Here is a 25,527-nt window from a genome sequence, read left to right as displayed (position 1 = left end):
TTGACAGAAACAATCACCTTGTTTTTATCTTTATCTAGAACATTACGTCTATGACGTCTTTGTCTCATTCGTTTCTTCGGATCCTCTTTTTGGACTTTTGGCCCAAGCCTAGAAAATACAGAGACTTTTTGTACAGACTCCATTTGGTTTGATGTTGACGGATTATCACCCATCCGTTCAAATACTGAAATTCGAGTATTTTGCTCTTGTATTTGGCTCAGAGCAAGAGGCTCTACGGGCTTGTCATCATTATACTCAAAAATCTGTATCATGATTGGATTGGCTGATGCTTTCTTTGCTCTAATTCGGATAGGGTGTGAGTCGCGAGACTCATGTCCCAATCTGTGCTTTGGCTGTGGAATAGATATTCCTTGTTTATTTATCACCGGAGCTTTTCCACTAGACAGAACGGAATCAAGGTCGCCAAGCTTGCGTGGCTTCCCTTTTCCGTATCCAGCGTTCTCCATGAGCTTCTTTACACGTGGATCAAACCATCCATTTGAATGGTCTCCCAAAGCTTTAGGAAGCTCAAATTCCTTGACATTTTCATGTGTAGAATTTAAGTTCACAACTTTCCCAATAGAAGGGATTGGAAGGATTAGGTCTTCCTTGAGAATGTCAATATCACTCTTCGACAACTCAATTTTTGATGATTCCTTTACAAAGGTTCTTGATAAGATGTCCTCAATTGAATAATCTTTTACGTAATTTTTTGATTCCGGAATCAACACTAGAAGGGCTTCTTGGGGCATATCTTCCTTTTGATAAAATTTTGCATCCGTAAAATGAGATTCTTCACTTGCGAATGGTTTTGGTTCGGCTACAATGCATTTTTCCTCGCCATCTCGACTGTACTTGAAGCATTGGTGCCATGTTGAAGGAATTACTCCATTCTCATGTAACCAGACACGTCCCAAAAGTAATTCATAGGATGTTTTGGAGTCGATTACATGAAATAAAGCTGATGATATCAAATCATTCATCTCAATCTTTAACCGGACTATGCCAATGGCACGTTGTCCTTTTTGATTGAAACCTTGGATTGTGAGTTTGCTTTTAGAAAGCTCATTCACTGAGATTCCAATCTTTCTCGTTGTATGAATCGGCATAATATTTACAACAGATCCACAGTCAATGAGGATTCGAGATATTTTGTGTTCTCGAATAATTCCACTAACATAAAGTGGCCTGTTATGAAGTCTTGTCCCAAGTTGTAAGTCATCGTCCGTAAAGGTAATTGTTGCCATACAATCACCGAGACTAACTTTTCTTATTTGGGAAAATATTTTCCCTTTGTATTCTTTCGGATTGAGTAGTGTTTAAACTAGCGCCAAACGAGTATCTATTGGGAGTTCAAGGACTTCTGAGATGTTCATGTCGGAGGGAATTTCTCGGAGTGAAGTAACAACTCCTTTCTTCTCAATGCTTGAGGCTTCCCTCTTAGAACCATCTCTTTCTTCATGTGACTCTTTGGAGTCTATTGCACTTATCACATATGATGTCATATGTTCATCTAGAAAGAAATCTTTCGAAAAGTATTCCTTAAGAGTTACTTCTTTTCGGGGAATTGAATGAGTGCTTTCATTCTCAACATCAACATGTGTCTTTCTTCGATTTCTTCTTAATCGATTCTTAGGCCGAAATCTCTTATTTTCTCTCCTTCCAAACTCTTTATTCGGAATAGGTATTGGACTTGGAAGAGACCGGATTGGTGATGGGTATTGTCTTTTACTTTTCACCTCTATCCAACCTTCATCTTCACTTTCAGAAGACAAATCATACATTTCTGGTGACGAATCCCACACATCAAGATCATCGGTCATGATTTCATATAACGTTGGCCTATTTGGAGCTTGTGGCCTCGGCATTCCGGGATATGCATAGATAGTGGTGGCTTCTCCATCTACAATGAACTGGACTTTTACAGCTCTTTCGGGAAGCTCAGCAGTCAGTTCTATATTTGATGATTCCTCGTTAGTTAGGGACAAGGGCATCGTTTGAGATTCCTTTGATATTGGAATGGGATCAAATGACCCAAAAGCCACCATTCCGCAATTAACTTCAACGTTATCAGTAAGATCGAGATCAATCTTGTTTTCCCTATTCAACCGCATGATTACGTCTTTCAAGACAAAACATTTCTCAATCTGATGACTAATGATCCGATGATACTTGCAGTACTTAGGATTATCAGTTTGACCACTTTCTTTCGGCCGCTTCGAAGTAGGAAGCTCTATGAGCTTTTGTTCAAGTAATTGGTCTAGAATTCCAGACACTTTGGAATCCGCAAATGGGTATTCCTTCTCTTGCATTTGTTTCAAGGTTGGTCGCTCCTTGATTTGAGTTTGATCCTTACGAGTCTTGGACTCGAATTTAGATTTAGATTTCTGTGTAGAAATCTTAACTGGATCGGTAGTAACAGGCATGGATTCTTTAGTTCGTGAAGCTTTGAATCCTTTTTCACCTCTTTTTTTAATTCTCGAGGGTCACTTGGCAAATGGCTTCCATGCCTTGCTATTTGGATTTCTAAGTCATGGGCTCGGGTTGCAAGTTCCTCGAAGGAATGAGGCATATTATCTTGAAGATTGTAAAGTAACCCTCAATGCATTCCTTGAACACACATATCGATGGAGGAACTTTCGCTTATACGTTCCTTGCAATTTAGGACAAGGATCCTCCAGCGTTCAATATACTTGACCACAACTTCTTCTTTATTCTGCCTCATTCTTGCGAGTTTCGGGAGGCTAACTGTCCATCGGGTGCCATAAAAGCGAGTTAGAAACTCGCGCTCAAGTTGATCCCAACCTTCAATGAAGCCAGCTGGAAGGTCAGTATACCATTCAAATGCAGCTCCTTTTAGGGAACGCACGAACTGTTGCACCATGGAATCACCAAATGTACCCGCATTATTGCAGGTTTCGATGAAATGCGCAACATGTTGCTTTGGGTTGCCCTTCCCATCAAATTGTTAGAACTTAGGGGGTTGATAACCCCATGGCATGCAGATTTCATCAATCCAGCGACTATATGGTTTTGCGTACACTAGAGATGATTGTGGGGCTCCACCATACTGAGCTCGGATGGTGTCTACAATCATGTTTTGGAGTTGATTAACAGAGAGTGAAGCAACAGATAAGTTGGTCGAATCGCGGAGAGCATTTTGTGCTATCAAGCGATCTTGGTCTTCTTGCTTTTGTTGAGCTTTAAGAGAATTTGAACTTTCTAGAGCTTTACCTTATCGTGAAACAAAGGTTTCACGGCTCAGTTCCGTGATTGGTCCTAGGGAATCCAATCGGTTTATGAGTGCAGCAATTTGTTTGTCCTTCTCTTCTAAGTACTTTGTCAATTGATCAATGGTGACATTCATTTGTTTCACCTGATCTTCAGAACTTGTTGCTTCGGTCATTATAACCGGTATAGGAATATCTGATTCCGACGTTGGGATGTAATTATCCCACTTCCATGATGTGGATTCCTCATATGAGGGGTTGGAATATACATATTCCATTCCTTTTGACTTGGGAGATTTGGATTCGGATTCGGACTCCAAAGACGAGGTGTAATCACCCCACTTCCGTGATGCCAACTTCACGGAATGAGATTTGGACTCGGATTCATCACCCGAGGAGCTGGAATATACATATTCCGCCTCTTTTGTTTTATGGGATTTGGATCTAGATTTACTCACATGGGACTTCTTTTGACCCTTTTTTGAGAATTTCTTAAGAGGAGAAATCAATTGTGATTCTCCGGCTTTAACTCGCGTACGAGTTGCGTGAGAGACGTCATCAGTGACATCATTCTCCTTCGAAGGAATTGTGGATTCCATAGTTTTGACTTAGACTGAATTTAATAAATTCAACTGAAAGATGAGAGGAGAAGAGTGTCCCACCGAGTGTGCTAGAAATTTGTACACAACAAATTTCTCAGTGTAAATTAAAATACACTTAGAACTTGGTACAAATTACAAATATTTAAATCAAAGTGGACTTGATATCTTCTTTTGACATATTCCACACGAATACGGAATCCTCTGATTTTTAGTTGAGTGCTTCAAACAAATTCTACGAATTTGTAATAAAATCCAGTTGGATTTGAGTGTTGGACTTGAATTTGGGATTTGATTGCTGGACTTGAATTTGGGACTTGATTTGCTGGGCTTGAATTTGAGATTTGACTTGGATTTGAAACTTTAAAGGAATTCTAAGAATTCCAGATTTAGAGAACTTGAACTTTCACTTCCGGGACTTGACTTGGACTTGAGACTTGAAGGAATTCTAAGAATTCCGGATTTAGAGAACTTGAATTTGAAGGAAATTTGAGAGAGTCTTTAGATAGTTTCTCTCCTCCTTCTTTTCTTTTTTTCCAAATGAGCTTGGTATTTATAGGCAAAGGGTGAAGTGGAATTTACTTGATGTACCATTTGCCTTAACCCTTGACATTAAGAGTATTGTAGAGAAATCACTTAATCAAAGATTATCTCTTTGATTTTATTTTTATTTTATTTGAATTTGATTTTATTTGAATTTATCTTAGATTTTATCCATTTAACTAATTTAATTTGATTTTGGGCTACATAAATTATTTTAATTTAGAACCCATTTAAAGACCATTATTTTATTTAATTGGGCTACAAATTTTTTATGTCTACAATCCCTAACCTCAAACGTTTCTCTCTCCTCTTCAGCAAATTCTCCTTCATTTCTCACACTAATCAAACAAAAACTCTTCAAAAGTGAAAGCTAAAATTGCAAAACAAATATTGAGCAGTCCATAAATACAATTTAATCTGTGTTGAAACATCAATGTAATTCGTATATAGCTAACTAGTGGATTATCCACATCTGCAGGAATTGGGAATTGTACGAGAGAGAAACAAAAGAGGATTGGGGAAAAAGGAAAGATAGGTTAGAGGATTAGGACGGATGAGTTCTGCATGAAGGGTTAGGAGAGAGATTTGCAAGAATGGTTAGGAGAGACAAAAATATGAGGACTAGGAAAGAAGAAAGATAAACTTGAGGATTAGGCAAAAGAAAATGTACATATGTGGAACCCCTCTGTAGAAAGGAGTTCGAGATATGCAGGAATAGGAATGGGTTAGCAGAGAGAAATGGTTAGGGAAAAAGAAGAGATGCATAAATGAAAAGTGGACCATTAGATTTATCTTATGAAATCCAACGGTTCACAAACAACACAAGGCAATAGTCCGGTACTTTAAGTACCGGACGTCCCCCGGATCCAGTTGAGAGTGTGGTATAAGTGGGCTCCATGTGTTGGAGCCAACAAAGAGAACACCAATATTCCCTTCCCTCATGTTGTTCCCAATAAAATTGGGGCAACAAAATTTTATTGTTTTGCATACTTTTGTATCCATACCCCATCAAAACTCCACCCATACCCCATTAGATTAGTATCATTGCAAGTTAGATTCATATTCAATGGTCCACAATTTTCATGTCTTTTCATGTTCAATTTGATTTTTGTTTAGGACAAAAATATACCGTTAGACTTGTAAATATGATCAAAATACATTGATAATTTTATTTAAAAAAATTAAATTTTAAAATGATTTTATGGCCGTTACAACGGACCTGCAGTAAAAAATTTACAGCAGGTCCCCTTTATCACCGCCAGATGCTAAATACTTGCATGGGTTTTCTAACCATTATTCCATTAACAGCTAGAAATTCATAATCATTACGTCAAAACAATAGTCAATATATGCATTCAAAGCACAGAGAGGCCGAAGAACTAGATTGAGTATATCATTAGAGAAATGTTGCATTTTTTTTAACAGCTTGCACTTGTGAGACTGAAATTGACATTTCTGCCCCCTTCTTGTCTTATATTATGGTTTTTTTGGCTAGCAATATCAAAAATGAGATTGAGCTTGAATTTGACCTAATATATGTATATTTGCTTCATATTTGTTGTCTTGTTGATATACTTGACCATAATATAAGGTGTTTTTGTATATGACTTAGGGTTCATTGGAGTTAATTTCAGGATGAATCCTTTTACTTATCCACAATAATGTCTCGTTTGGTTTCAATGCAGTGCAATTGTAATAAGAATCCTATTACATGGAATTAGAATTAAGTTTTTATGGGTATTATGATTACAAATTTTATAATATATGTCAAGTATTAATAATTTAATTACTAAAAATAAGGAAGTTAAAATTAAACTAAATATTGTAATGTAATGTGAATACATTGGAAAAAAAGGTGCAGTTTGGGCCTGAACCGAACGTTTGGGCCAACCCGAGACGAGAAGTGAACGTTATTGGACAATGCATCAAACAGAAAAGCCGTCCAATGGCTAGCTGTCCATTTTATTCGCAAATTTGTTTTGGTTGATGAAGTTCTTGCATGGTACAATTACCCAGGTTGGTTACTTTGCAAAAGTAAGGGAGGCGTGCAACTTGCTATCTCTTTGTTCTTGTTTCTTTCTGGAGAGTAAAGAAGATCTTTTGTCTTCATTTTCTAGGTTCTTCTTTCCTATTGATCGATGGAAAACCATTAACTTCTAGCTTATATGTAAACTCTGGGTTTTCTAATTGGAAATATATTGGCAAATCGCAAAGTGTTTACTCTTTCCAAGTATATTGGTGACCGACACCAAAGTGTGTGTACTTACCCCAAGTGTAGGGTATCAGCAAGTAATAAACCGGCAAGTCCGGTATCGATCCATGAGGAAGCAATACAAATTTGAAGTGAATGATATGCAAATGAGTAGCTAACACTAATAAATGCAATGAATATCAAATAAAAGCGAGTAAATGAAATGGGCCGAATGACTCGGTAGCATGAGCGATTTTATAATCAAAGTAAGCACGAATTGGATTTAAAACAATTAATTGAAAACCTAGTCTCTAATCCGTCCCGGTGGCTACTCGGTTCTCATACTCAAGGTATCATTGAAAACACACACAACCATGCACAAGGCATTGTGTGATACTATCAATCATGCATATGCAAAGAGAATTGGGATATAAGACTTTAAGTCATACATGTAGGCCATCGGATCTATTAATCTACGATGAATGCAAAGGGATAATTATCTAATATTATGGATTAATGTTCCCCCTTGGGGCTCGGCTTGGCTAACACCCTAGTTTCACACTCAAAGATCAATTAACCATAACTCTCCCATGCACATTCCTAAATTAACCCAAAATCCCATCATCAATACACATAATTAATAGCTATGCAATGGAAAACTCAATTAATTAAGGAAATCATGCAATTGATTTAACAATTCTCAATCAAACACATTAGATGCAATCCCTAGACTAGACAATCCAAGAATACAATCAAATATGTCACTCTCATGTATCTAATCACACAACTATCACGAAATTAAAAGAGAAGGATCGAAGCTACGACCCTTTGAACATACCTTGAGTAATCGAAACCTTGCACCCACCGTTCGGGACTAGAAACTAGAAAGGGAACTTAGCCACTCATTATAATGAGAATAAACATCAATTTTATAGATGAAAACCAATGTTTACAATCAAGATCACAAGAACTAAGTAAAACCCTAGAGAGAGAAAGAGAGAGAAAAACTATGGAGGTTAGATGTTGCGTAGTGTATGAATGAGAAAGAAAACCCAAATCTTAGGGTTTTCCCCTCTTTTTACAATAGAAAATACCTAACTACCATTATAAAATCGTTTCTCATTGGTTACAAACATGATTTACCCCAAATGCCCTTGAAATTTTGGTGCAGAAAATTACAGATCCGCGGTAGGTGTCCGGACGGCTTCGGAAGGTGTCCGGACACCTGAGCTTCATCAAGTCTTCATTATAGGCTCTATTTTATTTTTCAAAGAAAGTGTCCGGACACCTAATGTGGGTGTCCGGACAGTAAGTGTCCAGACACCTTAGGAGGTGTCCCGACACCGCACAGCAAAAAGTGCTCCAACTCGCCCGAACAAGATCCGATTCCTACAAAACCAAGGGGAAACATTTGTAAGTGTAAAATTAAGCTAGAATGCAATAAAATACATTAGCTAAGTGGTAGAACATCCTAATTAGATGGTATTAGGACCTCAAAATAGAGGTCCAATCATACCCCCCCAACTTAGACGTTGCTAGTCCCTAGCAATGCAACCACTACCTAAAACTAAAATCTACTAAATAAAATCCTAACTCACTGACGTAGGCATCACGGTTGCATTTAGCGTATGCAACAAGCCTTTAAACCCCTAGGTCACCTTAGTGGACGAGTTGTAGTCTCATGACGGCTTATCAGAGCGATACCCACAAACACTTGCCAAGGGATCCACTATTACTTTGAAATCACCATAAATTATTCTTAAGTTCTCACATGCAAGAAGTATAGTTAATCCCCCAATTCTTCCGCTAGTCGAAAACGTGCAAAATCTTTGGACAACCAATCTCAATCTCCTTAAAGATGACTAAGAACATTTTATATTATGTAAAATATATGTGCAATCACGCAAGACAACTCAACACATTCACACAAGTAAAACCTTGTTATGGAACCTTTTGGTGTTCATAAATTCCCAATTCCAAATGCACACAAAAACATAAAAGTATTGTGCTAAGTAAATGACTTACACAATTGGATTAAATGTATGTGTTTATGAAAGATAATTTTAGATGGGCATGACTTTGAGAAAGAAATCACCTACAAGAGCAACTATTGCGTCCGCCAACTCATTTGCTTACCTCGGATAAAATTCATCACTAGACTTTATCGGGTTGTAATGTGATCATGGGACAAGGTAGGAAGAATTTGGATCTAGGTAACAAGTTACAAGGTTAAGTTCAAACATGTGAGCTAAATTCTCATTTCGTCACCCTTTCCATTGTACCACAAATTCAAACACTTCTCCTCCTTTACACACAAAGGATTAACTTCATTGCATACATCTCTTTTTGATGTTTTTTTTTCTCTTTCCTCTTTCCTCTTTTTTTTCTTTTTTTTTTCTTCATTTGTACATCGTAGCTCAGTTCTTTTTTTTTTTCCTAAAATAAGGAGTAGTATAAACACCGACTTACTTTCAAGCTCCTACTTAACCTTGCAACCAAAGGTGGGAAATATTTGGGGAAGTGCCTCACACAAGGCTTGTAAGTTAAATCAAGAGGCTTAAAGAAATTTAGGGCTTATTATCACTCACAAATGAATAGGCTAGGCTCAAATATCTCAACCTAATGAATCCTTCAATCCTAAGTTCACAAGCAAGTGACAAATACAAAAATCACACTTCTCAGTAATCAAATATAATGTTTGCAAAGCTATTGAAGAACACGCTCATAGGATGTCAAATGAATAATTGATGAAAAGAATCACCCAACACCCAATGTATATCAATGAAGAATGACTCAAAAGAATTAGAAGGGTAAAAAGGTAATTTTTCAGAGAAAAGAATCCGAAAACACAGTCATACAAATGCTTCAATGCCAAGATGCCTGCTCAACTACACAATTCTATATCAAGCTAGGTCTCAATATTCCAAGAGAAATTAATCATAGTCATCCAATTCAATCACATGCATCGATTTCACAAAAGAAATTAAGGAACCTACTCTACACTTGCACATTTGAACAAGAATAAGAAATTAACGCTCAAATCGGTAGTGAATCCCAAACGCGTCTACCTCTCCCCTCCTAAAGTCCATCTAGCATGTATGAACAACAAAGCACAACACAATAGGATGGAGGGTAAAGAGTCATATCGTACTCTTCAAAAGTGGTTGGAATCATGAGAAATAAAGCATATCCAGAAAAGTTAATACCAACCACGCTATCCAAGCATGACACAACAAGATTTTTTTTTTCAAAATTTTCAAAAATTTGATATTCACAAAAGCACACCAAAATAAAGCAAGTTTCACAATGGATTCACAATTCCCTCACCCCCCAACTTAAATGAGACATTGTCCCCAATGTCAAGAATGGAAAACAAGGCAAGAAGAAATTGTGAAATGCATTGTGAACATACAAAAACACACCAAAATTAAGGGTAAGAAAATCACAACATAACACACAACCATTTCACAATTCTCACCCCCTAACTTCAATGAGTGCACAAGGCGCGGAAATTGTGAAATGGATTGTGAGCATACAAGACTCACAAAAATTGAAATCAAACCAAAACTAATCACAACCATACTATGGTACAAGGGTGGAGTCTCCCACAACTAGGTGGGGGTGGAATCCTTTAGGTCCCAGAGAACAACCAAAGCATCAAATTTCTCCATAAATGGTATCAAGCATTGGTCATTCACCTTCAACACTTTCTCTCCACTAGTGTCCTCAAAATCACTACTTCCATGTTGAGGAACATGGAGAACATTTAAAGGTCCATTCTCCTTGGTCCTCAAATCTTCGGGAAAAAATTATATCCGAGATTTGGGCCACCACACTTTCCTAACTTTTCCAATAACTTTTTGCACAAAGTGACATTTAGGAGACTTTTTCACTCCACTTACTAAAGGTTTTCTTTCCGGTCTTGGTGGATGCAATTGGGATGATTCAACTCTAAGTGTAGGAGGCTCTAGTTCCTCAATGTCATCTTTCTCACGCAGAGGTTGACTAACTTTTACACCCAATGCTAGCACACCTTCAACCGGATCCTTTGCAAGGGTTAACGACAAATTATCCTCAACATGGGCATGGAGAAAATCTACATCCCTTATATCCTCACACTCACCCACAACCTTAGTCACACTAAAGATATTCATTTCCATGGTCATATTCTCAAAAGAAAGTTGTAGCACCCCACTCCTACAATTGATTAAGGCATTGGAAGTTGCTAGGAATGGGTGACCTAAAATGACCGGAATGGAAGTGCTAAAGGTAGTGGGAGGTTGAGTATCTAACACAATGAAATCCACGGGATAGTAAAAATTGTCCACTTGTACTAACACATCTTCAACAATACCCTTAGGAACCCTAACAGATCTATCAGCTAATTGCAAGGTGATCCTAGTAGGTTTCAATTCACCTAATCCCAATTTTTGATAGATTGTGTACGGAAGGAGATTCACACTTGCTCCCAAGTCTAACAATGCTTGCTCCACCCTATGGTTCCCTATGACACATGAGATAGTAGGACAATCGGGGTCTTTGTACTTTGGGAGGGTGTTGGTTTGAATAATGGAGCTTGCTTGCTCCACTAGAAAAGCTTTCTCCTTAACTTTTAACTTCCTCTTCACCGTACACAAATCCTTAAGAAACTTGGCATAAGAGGGTATTTGCTTAATTGCATCTAGGAGAGGTATATTGATCTTAACTTGTCTAAATAGCTCAAACATCTCTTTATGCAATGCCTTATTGGTGTTATTTCTTAGCCTTTGGGGAAAGGGTAGCTTGGGGATGTACTCACTCTCCTTGCTAGGCTCTACTTTATCCTCGCGGTCTCTTTGTTGCTTAACTCTTTTTTCACCAAGCAAAATTTTCTCATTTTCACTATTCTCTTTCTCTTTCTCTTTCACACCATCACCAAAGTCTTGCACCACATCATTTTCATTACTATTCTCAAAGGGTATAGGTCTATCCACAACTCTTCCACTCCTTAAAGTAAGAATGGATTGCACTTGCTCATGTCCACTAACCTCCCTACTCCCACTAGATGAATTTATCAAATTGGTTTGCTTTGAAGGATTGGGGTAAGGTTGAGCCGGAAATTTTCCTTTTTCATAGGTGGTGAGAGCTTGTGTGACCTTGGTCATTTGACTCCTAATATCCTCAATGGCCCTATTGGTTTGTTCTTGAAATTTGTTGGCCTTTTGATTCTCCCCAGTTTGAGCTTGCATGAAAATGTTGAGAGTGTCTGCAAGAGACCTCTTGGGGGGTGGAATATAAGGTTGTTGAGTTGGTTGTGCAACACTTGGAGGAGGCAATTATTGTTGGGGTGGATTGGGGAGTGATTGAGATTGATCATTCCTCCACCCAAAATTTGGATGATTCCTCCAAGGGTAATTCTTATTGTAAGAATTGTTGCCTTGGTTATTGGTAGGGTAGGGCTTCCTAAAGTTTTGAGAATTGTTCCCATTATAACCTTGCCCAAATAGGACTTCCTTACAAGCCTGTAAAGCATTACACTCATCCATCCTATGATCCCTACTTTCACACAAAGTGCAAGCAACGTATTCATCAAAACCAACCACATTTATAGGGGCCTTTAATGACTCTAGGGACTCCAATTTCTTGGACAACAAAGCAAGTTTAGTGATATGGATTTAATTGCAAGCGCACAAATCGCACAAGTAATATAGAGATGAGTAAATTATCGTTTCCACTAGGGATGTGTTGGCAATAGAAATCAGTGTCAAACAAGTAACAACTATGCAAATTGGGGAAAGGTTTCGTGGTTTGGTTTGATTTTAACTAAACTAATTAAAAAGAACAAAGACATCAAACACAAGTATGTAATCGAGGATGGAAAGCACTAGGGTACTTAACGCCACCTCACCTATCCAATTCAATTCCCTTGGTCCCTTAATCCCTAATTCCTCTCTCTATAATGACAATCGATTTCCCAACCTATTCAATGTTCTATTCCTAGATACATCAAACGTATTTTCAACATAAATCCCTGTTATTCCTAACAATCGGATTAATATATCAAAAACCCATTAAGAACTATGGAAATCATTTAGCGATTGCATAAGTCACAAACCTATATTCCTATGGTTCATGCACCCTATGTCATCTATGGCTTGAGGCAAACCCTAGATATCTCCTTCCGGTCTCAATCTAGGCAACAAATCAATTGAATGATGGCCAAACATTCAAAAACATTAATCACACCCATAGACAATCAAGAGAGAGAGAGAAATCAAGAAATAAGGAAACCAAGTTTATTGAATCTTCAAGGTTTGGTTACATTAAGTCCCTAGTAAGAAATCTAGCCACTCATGGAAGCAAAATACATCATTAAACAAAGGAAATCAACCATAGAAACTAGGATAGAAAAGGACAGAGAAAACCCCCTTGTAGACCCTCTTCTTTTCCAAGCTCCAATGGTGGCTCCAAGCTCTCCAATGGTGGTAGAATGAAACCTGTTAGGTGTAAAATACACCTATTTTTCTGGGCTTAAGTTATTATTTTTCTATGTTGTTTAGTGCAAAATACTGCCCATATTGATATTTTTATGAACAGGTACTACTGGAGGGTAAAACTGGCATTGGACAGAAATTGTAACCTGTTTTGCAACTTATCGCGGCCGTAAAACGTGAGAATCAGTCTGCACGTTTAAGTTACTGATGTGGCAAATACAGCTGGGCCAACTTAGGGTTTTAAAGCTATATAAAAGGGCTCATGTGCTGGAGACGAAAGGGGGCAGTGGGTGAAAACAGAAACCTAATTCGGAACTTTTCTTTGCATGGCTAAAGACCTAATATTGAAGAGAGTGTGGTGGCAGGAAAGAGGAGAAGCAACATCAAAGTCGGCACATCAATTCTTCAGCAAATCTCTACTTTTCCATTGATTTGAACATTGTTAATGAGTATCTTTATGGTTTTTATTATGACTATGTGTAGCTAAACTCTTTTCTAGCTAGGGTTTGGTAATTCTTCTACCATAAACCTTGTGCACAGATTTAATTGACAATCAGACTAAGTTTAATTCTTTATTCTCTGGATTGATTGCTTATTTCCTATTGTTATGCATTCCTGATCAACATCAAAATTTTAGGAATTGTTAGTTAAACATATTCGGCTGACCATGACCCGGTGTTTGACGAAGTAACAAGAACTTGCGTAAGATCCAAGTTTTGGGAACATAGGACATAATTGATTGGGTAATACACTATTATCCTAGATTGTGCAACTGTCGATTTCCTAGTGCTTATGCTTGTCTTAGGAAACTCTTAGGATAGACCAACCAAGACTCCTTTGATAAGAAAAGATCTTGCAACTGGACCAAAGTCAGGATCGTTGTTTAGGGAAATCTAATTGACTGCAGTTGGACCAAGGCCTTTCAATTGACATTGTTATATTTTTAAATTGTGTGATTGCATATTAATCTGTGTGCACAGGTGGAGGTAGTTGGCAAGCCAAACCCAAGCTCGTTTTTCATCCATTGATATTTATTTCAATTTTATTGCTAGTTAATATTAGAAGTGTCTGATATTTATTTACACTATTGTTAGTAATTAGTTGGTAATTAATACAGTCCTCATGGATTCGACCCCATTCACTATTATACTGTCAGTTGGCACGTACACTTGCGATTGGGATAAACCCGTCGGTATTGAGTTGCATGTATTTCTTGCAATAAAAAGTATCGATCAAGTTTTTGGCGCCGTTGCCGGGGACTGTTAAGTTTATTATCGGTTGTTTCTTACGGCAATAGTGTGTATTTATTTAGTTTATTTTGCCTACTGAAAATTGGCTAAGGAAGGCTCGAGAACACACAGTATCAAAATAAATTGGATTCAAACTAAAGTCATCATAATCCAATCACAATTAAGTTCAATGCAACAAGGGTAAGCTTCAATGAATAGCATAGGTTAGATAAAGGTATGGTTTAACAAAATATGTGATTATTATGCCATATATCACAAAGTCTCAAAAATAGGCATCCATCATAAGACTAATCCTAACTCTATCTACCTGAACCAACATAATTAAGTACTAAAAAAAAAACTCCCTCTACTCCAAAACAATGAGTCAAAGTATCAGCAAACTAGCTAGACATCAGCACACAATCACAGAACATCAGGGTAGGCTCCCATCACGAATCAGATCAAACATCTCCCTCTGTTGAGCTTCAAATCGCTGCATTGCCTCCTTCATCTCATGCATATGTGTTCCAATACTCATTTGAAGTGACTCAACTGTTGATTCAAGATGCTCCAACCGGGTTATCACATGTCCCTGCAAACTCCCAACTTGCTCAACCTCGACACCCAAATCAGTCACTTTCTCCTCAACAGCTTCTAACCTTTCGTTCATACTACCACAACCTGCACCAACATTCCCTTCTTCAGTATTATGCACCCGAGACTCCTCAGCTGTCCCAGAAGTTTTTTGATGCTGCCTAACAAGCTGCACCTCACTCCTATCAAACCAAAACCTGTTCAGAGGTGCTTTCCTTTTCTCCTGAACATCACCCAACTCCTTTTCCACTCTTTCAGCAAGACACAAAGTAGTAATCAACACCCCAAATGGCAACACCTGACCAGGTTTATTATCCTCTTTCACTTTAACAATGTGATCATATATAGTACTTGCCATGTAAAAATTCAAATCACAGATAATGGCATACATCAAATAGCAAGATTTTGCATTGACAGTGGAAAGATGAGTCACAGGTATCACATTCCTGGTCACTATCTGAGCTAGCAGTCTATAAGGCTGCATCAAATCTACATATAAAATCACATTTTTGTTCGGCTCATCACTATAGTTCCCAATCAAAGTTTCCACCACAATTCTCCAATCAGGCCACACAGTATCAACATTTGAGGTTCCAAAATCCCTAAATTTAAAGCTAGGTTTCTTCAATGGTTCGGGTAAGCTCAAAACAGATGAAACCCTCCTTGGGTTGAAAAAGAATTGCTTACCTCAGACATATGCCATACAATGGTTATCATTGACTATTAAATTGGCGTAAAACTCATATACCAGTTGTCGAATAGCCACACCTGGAACACTGGTGATGCCGAGCCACCCCCTCTCCTTCAATTTGTAATACCAATTAACCCACATGGCGGTCCACATGCAAAGCCCTCTTTGACCACACTTCCTCACACTCGATCTGCACCTCAGGAGATATGAATCGGTCAAAACTCTCTTCCTCTTCCACAGGGACATCCGAACTTGCACCCACCTTTTCCTTCTTCTTGCTTGCTAACTCCTTCTTCCTCTTTGCACTTCTTGTAGCCATTGGTGAACCCGGTATTGTTGCCAAGTCTCTTTTTTTTTTTTAGAAAGGTACCTCTTTTGGACAGAGGAGGTAAAAGATTAGAGATTGCGGCTGTGGGTAATGGGCACCAACCCTACTCCGTATATATATATATATATATTTTTTTTTACACGGACATGTGTCACTGCTTATTTGTATATGCTTCAGGCCACACTTATGTCACAAAAAGGCTACAAAGTCCCCAGAACTCTGCTTATACACTTCTCTCCACTATTCAGACTTATGTCCCTTCACCTGCTCAATAACCTTCCAAACACTTCAACCATAGTCTCATGATGGATTCTATTTTCGTGATTTACGACACAGACATAATACATCAAAAAGATGGGGAGGTTTATCGCAAGAGAATAATATTCAATCAAAGGATTGGGAGCAAAGGCAGGGTTCAAGGTAGGCCAAAAAAAATTAACAAAGAATGCCTTCGTCACTTTCAAAGAACAAAAACATAGCATTTACTTCAGATGGTCTAATGGAAGTTCTAGCTATACAGAGTCATGAAATTCATAGCACACAAAATTTTCTGAAGGCTCCTCACAAGTTAATTGGTGTTGCAAATAATGTGTAAACTAAGCAGACATTCATTACAAAAGATTATGCACATAATTGTGTGCGATTTGTTCAAATAATGACCATGTGACTGAAGCCTGTCCATTGACTTCTATGACAGACCAAGAACAAGCCAATTACTTGGGGCAAGGAAATTTCAACATGAGAAATCAAGCTTACCCATGGCGTAATCACCCAAATTTCTCATGGAGGAATGAACCGAATTTGGCTGAAACAGCAGCTCCTGCACAGCAACCAGCAAAGAGGAGTGCCTTGGAGACCACAATGATGTAGTTCATGAAACAAACAACTCAAGCCATTCAAAAATTGGAGACCCAAGTGGGACAAATGGCTAAGGAGATGAGTGAGAGGAAGTAGGGAGAATTACCTTCACAGCCCTTGAATAACCCAGCTGGGCAACCAGAGCAATTGAAAGCTGTAACAACTCTCCGAAGTGGCAAGCAAATCAACAAAACAGAGTAGCTACGAACAGAGTTTACAAACTGCAGTAAAGCTACAGATAGGGTTCAAACAGGCCGCAGAACTGCACCAGTGGAGACATAGGAATGGGAAAGAGATCCTCCGCCTTTCCTGCAAAGGTTTGCCAAAAAGAAAACTGATTCTACAACATTAGATATTTTTGAGAAATTACGTAAGGTGGAAATTAATATTCCATTACTTGATGCTATTAAACAAATTCCTTCTTATGCTAAATTTCTTAAAGAATGTTGTACTCAAAAGAGAAAAGTTGCTACACATGAAAAAATTGCTTTGAAAGAAGAAGTTAGTGATGTGTTGTTAAATAAACTCCCACCAAAGCTTAAAGATCCTGGTAATTTTACCATACCATGTAAAGTGGGAAATCAATTTTTTGAAAAGGCACTATTAGACTTAGGAGCCAGCATTAATTTGTTACCTTACTCTATCTATGAAAAACTTGGGTTGGGAGAACTCCAAGAGACTTCTATAACTCTGCAACTAGCTGACCGTAGTGTCAAAAGACCCAAGGGGATTTTGGAGGATGTTTTGGTGACTGTAAATGACTTGATCGTGCCTGCAGATTTTGTTGTGTTAGATATGGAGGATAGTCCTAGATCCTCATCTTTACCTATCATTCTTGGACGACCTTTTATGGTTACCGCTGACATGAATATTAGTGTGAAAAAGGGAACTGTAACTATGCAGGTGAATGACAAAGAATTGGAATTTCGTGTGTTTGATGCTCTCAAATCTCATGATAATCATAGTGATTATTTTAATGTTGATACTATACATGATCTTGTGAGTGAGGTGTTTCAGGTTACTAGTATTGATCTAGTTGAAGCAGTGGTGGCGTATGGTTTGAATGAGAAAATGATTTCTGAAGGAATTTTGGAGAATGATGACCGAATAAATGAGGCTATCCAAGCATTCCAATTGAACCGGCCCTATGGTGGTAAGATTACTCCTCCTTTTGAGCAACTGACGCCTACTAATACATCTTTTGTTCCTTTAACAGTTAAAGCACCTAATTTAAAGCTGAAGCAGTTACCTAGTCATTTGAAGTACATCTATTTGGGTGATAACAACACTGTACCGGTGATACTAGCTGCGAATCTAAGTTTGGGGGAGGAAGAAAAGTTGATCCAAATTTTGAGGAAGCATAAGACAGCTCTTGGGTGGACCATCACTGACATAAAAGGGATCAGCCCCTCAAGATGTATGCACCAAATTTTATTGGAGAATGATGCAAAGCCCACTAGAGAAGCACAAAGGCGATCGAATCTGCATATGAAAGATGTTATCAAAGCTGGAGATAAGTGTCGCTTGCAACTAAACGAGCTTGAAGAATTGCAGCATGAAGCCTATGATGATGCAAAGTTATATAAGGAGCAAGCCAAGAGGTACTATGACAAGAAGCTTGTGCGGAAAAATTTTTCTATTGGGCAGAAGGTGCTGGTGTACAACTCTCAGTTGAATTTTTTTTTGGGCAAGCTCAAATCAAAGTGGCATGGCCCGTATGTGATACAAGCTGTGTTCCCTCATGGTGCATTGGAGTTAAAACATCAGGATTCCGATCAAACATTTAAGGTAAATGGCCATTGAGTGACGCCTTATTGGGAGAATGTACAAGTTCCCGTGGATGAAGTGGTATATCTCCACTCTATTGATCTCTGACAGAGTCCAAGACTATGTCCGACTGAAGACAATAAATTTAGCACTTCATGGGAGGTAACCCATGTGGAAAAGAATCACAGTTTTGACCACTTAAATCAGTTAAGTCTCTCTTCTTTTCCCGTCACTTATTTTTGTTATTTGTTTTTGTCATTGCAAAATTTTCTTTTTGTTTTCTTTTTAAACATTGAGGACAATGTCAACTTCAAGTTTGGGGGAGAGGGAATTTGCTTTTGTTGAAAATTTTCTGAAAATTTTTTTGAAAAAGTTTTTGAAATTGTTTTGAGAAGAGAATTGGCGTACTTGTGCTTAATTGTTATGAAGTGCTTTTGAGACTGATGGTGTGAGTCTTTGCATGATCTTTTGCAATGAATGTCTGCTTAGTTTACATATTATTTGCATCACCAATTAGCTTGTGAGGAGCCTGCAGAAATTTTGTGTGCTATGAATTTTATGACTTTGTATAGCTAGAACTTGCATTAGACCATCTGAAGTAAATACTATGTTTTTGTTCTTTGAAAGTGATGAAGGCATTCCTTGTCAATTTTGGCCTACCTTGAACCTTACCTCTGTTCCCATTCATTTGATTGAATATTATTCTCTTGTAATAAACCTTCCCATCTTTGTGATATGTTATGCATGTTTCATAAGTCATAAAAATAGAATCCATCATGAGACTATCGTTTGGAAGGTGATTGATAAGATGAGGAGGAGTTTAAGTGTGGTGTTTGAAAGAAGACAGTTCTGAATATTAAAAGATGTGTAGAGTTCTGGGGAATTTGTAACCTGTTTGTGACCTAAGTGCTACCTAAAGCTCACACAAAAATTGGAGACTCAAATCTGAAGCAGTCAGTTTAAAAAAAAAAAAAGAGAGAGAGAAAAAAAAGAGAGAAGCTGAAGTCTCTTAAGAAAAATTCTAATAAGGTTTGCTCGTGATTCAAGATCTATCTATGGTTACTAGAGGTTCAAAGAGGAAGAAGGAGTGCGCGTGTAAAAAGCAGAGATTTGAAGCTCAACAGAGGGAGATGTTTGATTTGATTCGTGACAGGACCTCCTTACCCTGATTTTATTTGGTTGATATGTTGATGATCTGACTAGTTTTGGTGATACTCTGACTTGTTAGTTTGGAGGAGTGAAAGCTCTTGTTATTCTATTATGTTGGTTGGTTAGATGGAGTTAGGATTAGTCTTATGATGGATGCCTATTTTTGAGACTCTATGGTATATGGCATGATCATCACATGTTTTGTTTGAACCGTACCTTTATCTAGCCTATGCTATTCCTTGAAGCTTATCCTTGTTGCATTGAACTTACTTGTGATTGGATTATGATGACTTTAGTTTGAATCCAATTTATATTTATTTTGTGCATCTTTGAGCCTTCCTTAACCAAATTTCTTGCCCCCAATAAAGTCCTTCTGATTCATTGAATGAGAATTTTAGTGTGAAGTAAGGTTGGTGGACATGCAAGCATATGGCTGCAGGTTATGAGTTCATACGAGAGTAAACACCACCCTTATAAACTTGAGTGAAAATTTTCTTCTATATATTATGTGTGTACAGAGGGTGTGTGAGAATAATTGTGTAAACTAAAGTGGTTGTGAGCAGAGTTAAGGCTGTGCAATTTTCTACCAGATGTCAATGTTGTATTCAAATAATGAGACAGTACTTGTGCTGCCAATTCTTGATTGAAGTTTTTCAAATGATGCTTAAATGGTTTAAACTTTTTCTTGATTGCTTACTTGAGGACAAGCAAGGTTGAAGTTTAGGGGATTTTGTTAGGTGTAAAATACACCTATTTTTCTGGGCTTAAAGTTATTATTTTTCTATGTTGTTTAGTGCAAAATAGTGCCCATATTGGTATTTTTATGAACAGGTACTACTGGAGGGTAAAACTGGCATTGGACAGAAATTGTAACATGTTTTGCAACTTATCGCGGTCGCAGAACGCGAGAATCAGTCTGCACGTTAAAGTTGCTGATGTGGCAAATACAACTGGGCCAACTTAGGGTTTTAAAGCTATATAAAAGGGCTCATGTACTGGAGACGAAATGGGGCAGTAGGTGAAAACAGAAACCTAATTCGGAACTTTTCTTTGCACGGCTAAAGACCTAATATTGAGGAGAGTGTGGCGGCAGGAAAGAGGAGAAGCAACATCAAAGTCGGCACATCAATTCTTCAGCAAATCTCTACTTTTCCATTGATTTGAACATTGTTAATGAGTATCTTTATGGTTTTTATTATGACTATGTGTAGCTAAACTCTTTTCTAGCTAGGGTTTGGTAATTCTTCTACCATAAACCTTGTGCACATATTTAATTGACAATCAGACTAAGTTTAATTCTTTGTTCTCTGGATTGATTGCTTATTTCCTATTGTTATGCATGCCTGATCAACATCATAATTTTAGGAATTGTTAGTTAAACATATTCGGCTGACCATGACCCGGTGTTTGACGAAATAACAAGAACTTGCGTAAGATCCAAGTTTTGGGAACATAGGACATAATTGATTGGGTAATAGACCATTATCCTAGATTGTGCAACTGTCGATTTCCTAGTGCTTATACTTGTCTTAGGAAACTCTTAGGATAGACCAACCAAGACTCCTTTGATAAGAAAAGATCTTGCAACTGGACCAAAGTCAGGATCGTTGTTTAGGGAAATCTAATTGACTGCAGCTGGACCAAGGCATTTCAATTGACATTGTTAGACTTTTAAATTGTGTGATTGCATATTAATCTGTGTGCACAGGTGGAGGTAGTTGGCAAGCCAAACCCAAGCTAGTTTTTCATCCATTGATATTTATTTCAATTTTATTGCTAGTTAATATTAGAAGTGTCTGATATTTATTTACACTATTGTTAGTAATTAGTTGGTAATTAATACAGTCCTCGTGGATTCGACCCCATTCACTATTATACTGTCAGTTGGCGCGTACACTTACGATTGGGATAAACCCGTCGGTATTGAGTTGCAAGTATTTCTTGCAATAAAAAGTATCGATCAAAACCCCCTCCAAGAACTCCCCCAAAACCCTATTTTTTCCCCTTTTATACTTCTCCAAACTCTTATGTCATTTTCAAAACAAGTTGGGGTCGTTTTGACCAAAAACAAGTGAATTCGAAACTTTTTCGCGAAACTGCGCGTGCTGTGAATAGTACCTCCGATCGATCGGGAATATTTCCGTTCGATCGGAAATACAATCTGCCTCCACGAGTTTTTGGGTATTTTGGCTGGTCCGATCGATCGGGAATGGCTCCGATCAATCGGAAATTAGTTCTGGACTCCAAATCTTCATTTTGCACTATTTTCCTCCCTTTCTTGCCTTGACACCTACAATATGCAAATATAGTTTTCTTAGACAACATCAATTCTTAATCTACTCAAAATGGGATGAACTCATGTGTAAAGGATGCACAAATGTATGTATATATTTGGCACATTAATTCCGGTTGGCTTGGCAAGGTACCTCTTTCTCTAAATGACAAATTGTTAGCTATTTGCCCCAATTGTACCTCTAGATTCCGAATTGAAGCTCCATAATTTTGTATCAAATTTGCTTGAGCTTGTAGAGTGCCATCGGTTTTGCTCATGTATTGCTCCGTCCTTGTCATAAATTGGGAGGTGTGAGTTGTAAGTGTATGTAGGCCTCCGGCAAGCTTTGAGAACATCTCATCAATATCTCTCTTCTTCTCTTGGGGCTGCACTAGATGTTGAGGATTTTGCACATTTTGAGTATTGCTCCAAGAGAAGTTGGGGTGATTCCTAAATCCCGGATTGTAGAAGTTGGAATAAGGATCATTGCGGGGTTGATTGAAATTACCTCCACCAATGGCATTCACTTGCTCACTAGAGTTAGAAAAAGAAGCAATAAGACACTCCCCCGTAGGATGGCGTCCACAACAATAATCACAATAAATGTAGGAAGGTGTGCTTTTCATAGCATGTACCCTTTGAGCTTGATTTAGCGTCAATGCATCAATCTTATTTGCCATAATAGCCAAGGTAGACATAACTTCATCATCTCTACAACTTCCCCCTTACATTGGATTCCCCCTCATCGAGGACCAAGAGTTAGTGGTCTTGGCCACTATATCAAGTAATTCCCGAGCCTCCTCTTGATTTTTGGTCATAAAAGAACCTCCCGCAGCCGTATCAATAGTCTCCTTAGTATGCATGCACAACCCATTATAGAAAGCTTGGTACACCACCCATTCCGGAAGACCATGATTTGGGCAACTTCGAATAATGCCTTTAAAGTGCTCCCAAGCCTCATAGAATGATTCAAGATCCTTTTGAGCAAAATACATTATATTTGCCCTAATTTGCACCGCCTTGTCCGGAGGAAAGAATTTCGTCAAGAATTGCTCCGCCATCTCATCCCAAGTGGTGATAAAATTGGGAGGCAAGGACATCAACCACCCTTTAGCCTTGTCCCTCAAAGAAAATGGGAATAACCTCAACAAGATAGCATCCTTAGAAGTTAATCCCAAAAGTAGTGCACACATGCAAGAAAGAGCGAAGATGGACATTGGGTTCTTCATTAGGAAGACCATAGAAAACCACCGAATTAGAGATAATGTTGATGATAGCCGGCTTGATCTCAAAATTAGTAGCATTGATAGGAGGATAGCGGATGCTTGAAGGATTTGTGTCCCAAGTAGGCTTAGCACAATCCTCAAGAGAGCGAGGATCAAATTGCCTAGGAGGGTTTTCAACCGCTTCACCACCATTTCTTCCATTAACACCTCCACCATTACCATTACCATCATTCACATTTAAAGCTCCACCAAGATCACCAACATTCCCCCTTCCTTGATTGTCTCCCATGCCTTCCATTTGATTATTAATAAGCTCCCGTCTAAGATTGTGAAGAGTCCTTTCAATCTCCAAATCAATAGCAATTAATTCCGGATTAATAGAACGTCTTCCCAAGCTTATACAAGAGAAAGAATTTCTACAGAAAAATAAAAACCAATTAACACAATTGAAAACCTAATTTGACACAAAAAAAATTGCCTCAATCCCCGGCAACGGCGCCAAAAAAGCGCACAAATCGCACAAGTAATATAGAGATGAGTAAATTATCGTTTCCACTAGGGATGTGTTGGCAATAGAAATCAATGTCAAACTAGTAACAACTATGCAAATTGGGGAAAGGTTTCGCGGCTTGGTTTGATTTTAACTAAACTAATTAAAAAGAACAAAGACAAATCAAACACAAGTATGTAATCGAGGATGGAAAGCACTAGGGTACTTAACGCCACCTCACCTATCCAATTCAATTCCTTTGGTCCCTTAATCCCTAATTCCTCTCTCTATAATGACAATCGATTTCCCAACCTATTCAATATTCTATTCCAAGATACATCAAACGTATTTTCAACATAAATCCCTGTTATTCCTAACAATCGGATTAATATATCAAAAACTCATTAAGAACTATGGAAATCATTTAGCGATTGCATAAGTCACAAACTTATATTCCTATGGTTCATGCATCCTATGTCATCTATGGCTTGAGGCAAACCCTAGATATCTCCTTCCGGTCTCAATCTAGGCAACAAATCAATTGAATGATGGCCAAACATTCAAAAGCATTAATCACACCCATAGACAATCAAGAGAGAGAGAGAAATCAAGAAATAAGGAGACCAAGTTTATTGAATCTTCAAGGTTTGGTTACATTAAGTCCCCAGTAAGAAATCTAGCCACTCATGGAAGCAAAATACATCATTAAACAAAGGAAATCAACCATAGAAACTAGGATAGAAAAGGAGAGAGAAAACCCCCTTGTAGACCCTCTTCTTCTCCAAGCTCCAATGGTGGCTCCAAGCTCTCCAATGGTGGTAGAATGAAACCCCCTCCAAGAACTCCCCCAAAACTCTATTTTTCCCCTTTTATACTTCTCCAAACTCCTATGTCATTTTCAAAACAAGTTGGGGTCGTTTTGACTCAAAAACAAGTGAATTCGAAACTTTTTCGCTAAACTGCGCGTGTTGTGAATAGCACCTCCGATCGATCGGGAATATTTCCGATCAATCGGGAATATTTCCGATCGATCGGAAATACAATCTGCCTCCATGAGTTTTTGGGTATTTTGGCAGGTCCGATCGATTGGGAATGGCTCCGATCGATCAGAAATTAGTTCTGGACTCCAAATCTTCATTTTGCACTCTTTTCCTTCCTTTATTGCCTTGGCACCTACAATATGCAAATATAGTTTTCTTAGAGAACATCAATTCTTAATCTACTCAAAATGGGATGAACTCATGTGTAAAGGATGCACAAATGTATGTATATATTTGGCACATCATTTAGCATGCACATCATCATTTTCATTCAAAACAAACTTGCCACTAGAGTTTGGCACAACATCATGTCAGGTTAGTGGAAGAGCTTCCCAAGATCGAGATTCCTCCGCCAACCCATCAAAGAAAGTGAAGGCCTCATTAGCATCCTAATTCAAAAAGTCACCTTGAGTCATTATGGAAACCAATTTCTTCAAAGATGGAGTCAAAGATTTGTGGAAGAAATTCACCAAAATTTTGAAATCCATGGTGAGGGCACATAAACAACAAATCTTTAAACCTCTCCCAAGCTTGGAAGAAGGTTTCATGTTCTTTGCAATGAAAATTCATGATTTGTGTTTGATAAGAAATGGTACGGTGGGAAGGAAAATATTTGTTGAGAAATTCTTCTTGCATTGCCGCCCAAGTCGCAATGGATTGGGGGCGCAAGTTCTCAAACCATTGTTTTGCATGATCCTTCAAAGAGAATGAAAAAAGTTTGAGTCTCAAAATTTATTGTGTGCATGTGACATCACCAAAAGTAGTACACATCGATTCAAAATCACGCACATATGAATATGGTCGTTTCGATTCCATTCCATGGAATTTGGGAATCATTTGGAACATT

The 25,527-nt window shown here is 38.1% G+C and overlaps 1 non-coding gene and 1 pseudogene across 1 annotated transcript; both read left to right on the top strand.

Annotated features, from left to right (window-relative positions):
- Nucleotides 1–22,830: 22,830 nt before the first annotated feature.
- On the top strand, nucleotides 22,831–22,936 carry LOC119987594. The gene has a single exon (XR_005465482.1). It is a non-coding gene; the product is annotated as a small nucleolar RNA R71 (small nucleolar RNA).
- Nucleotides 22,937–25,161: 2,225 nt separating this feature from the next.
- On the top strand, nucleotides 25,162–25,261 carry LOC119987577 (annotated as a pseudogene).
- The last annotated feature ends 266 nt before the right edge of the window (nucleotides 25,262–25,527 follow it).

Source organism: Tripterygium wilfordii, chromosome 20, assembly GCF_013401445.1.
Source record: "Tripterygium wilfordii isolate XIE 37 chromosome 20, ASM1340144v1, whole genome shotgun sequence".
In the NCBI taxonomy this organism is placed as follows: Eukaryota; Viridiplantae; Streptophyta; class Magnoliopsida; order Celastrales; family Celastraceae; genus Tripterygium; species Tripterygium wilfordii.
Note: the sequence above shows the minus strand (reverse complement) of the source record. Positions and strands in the feature narration are given on the sequence as shown.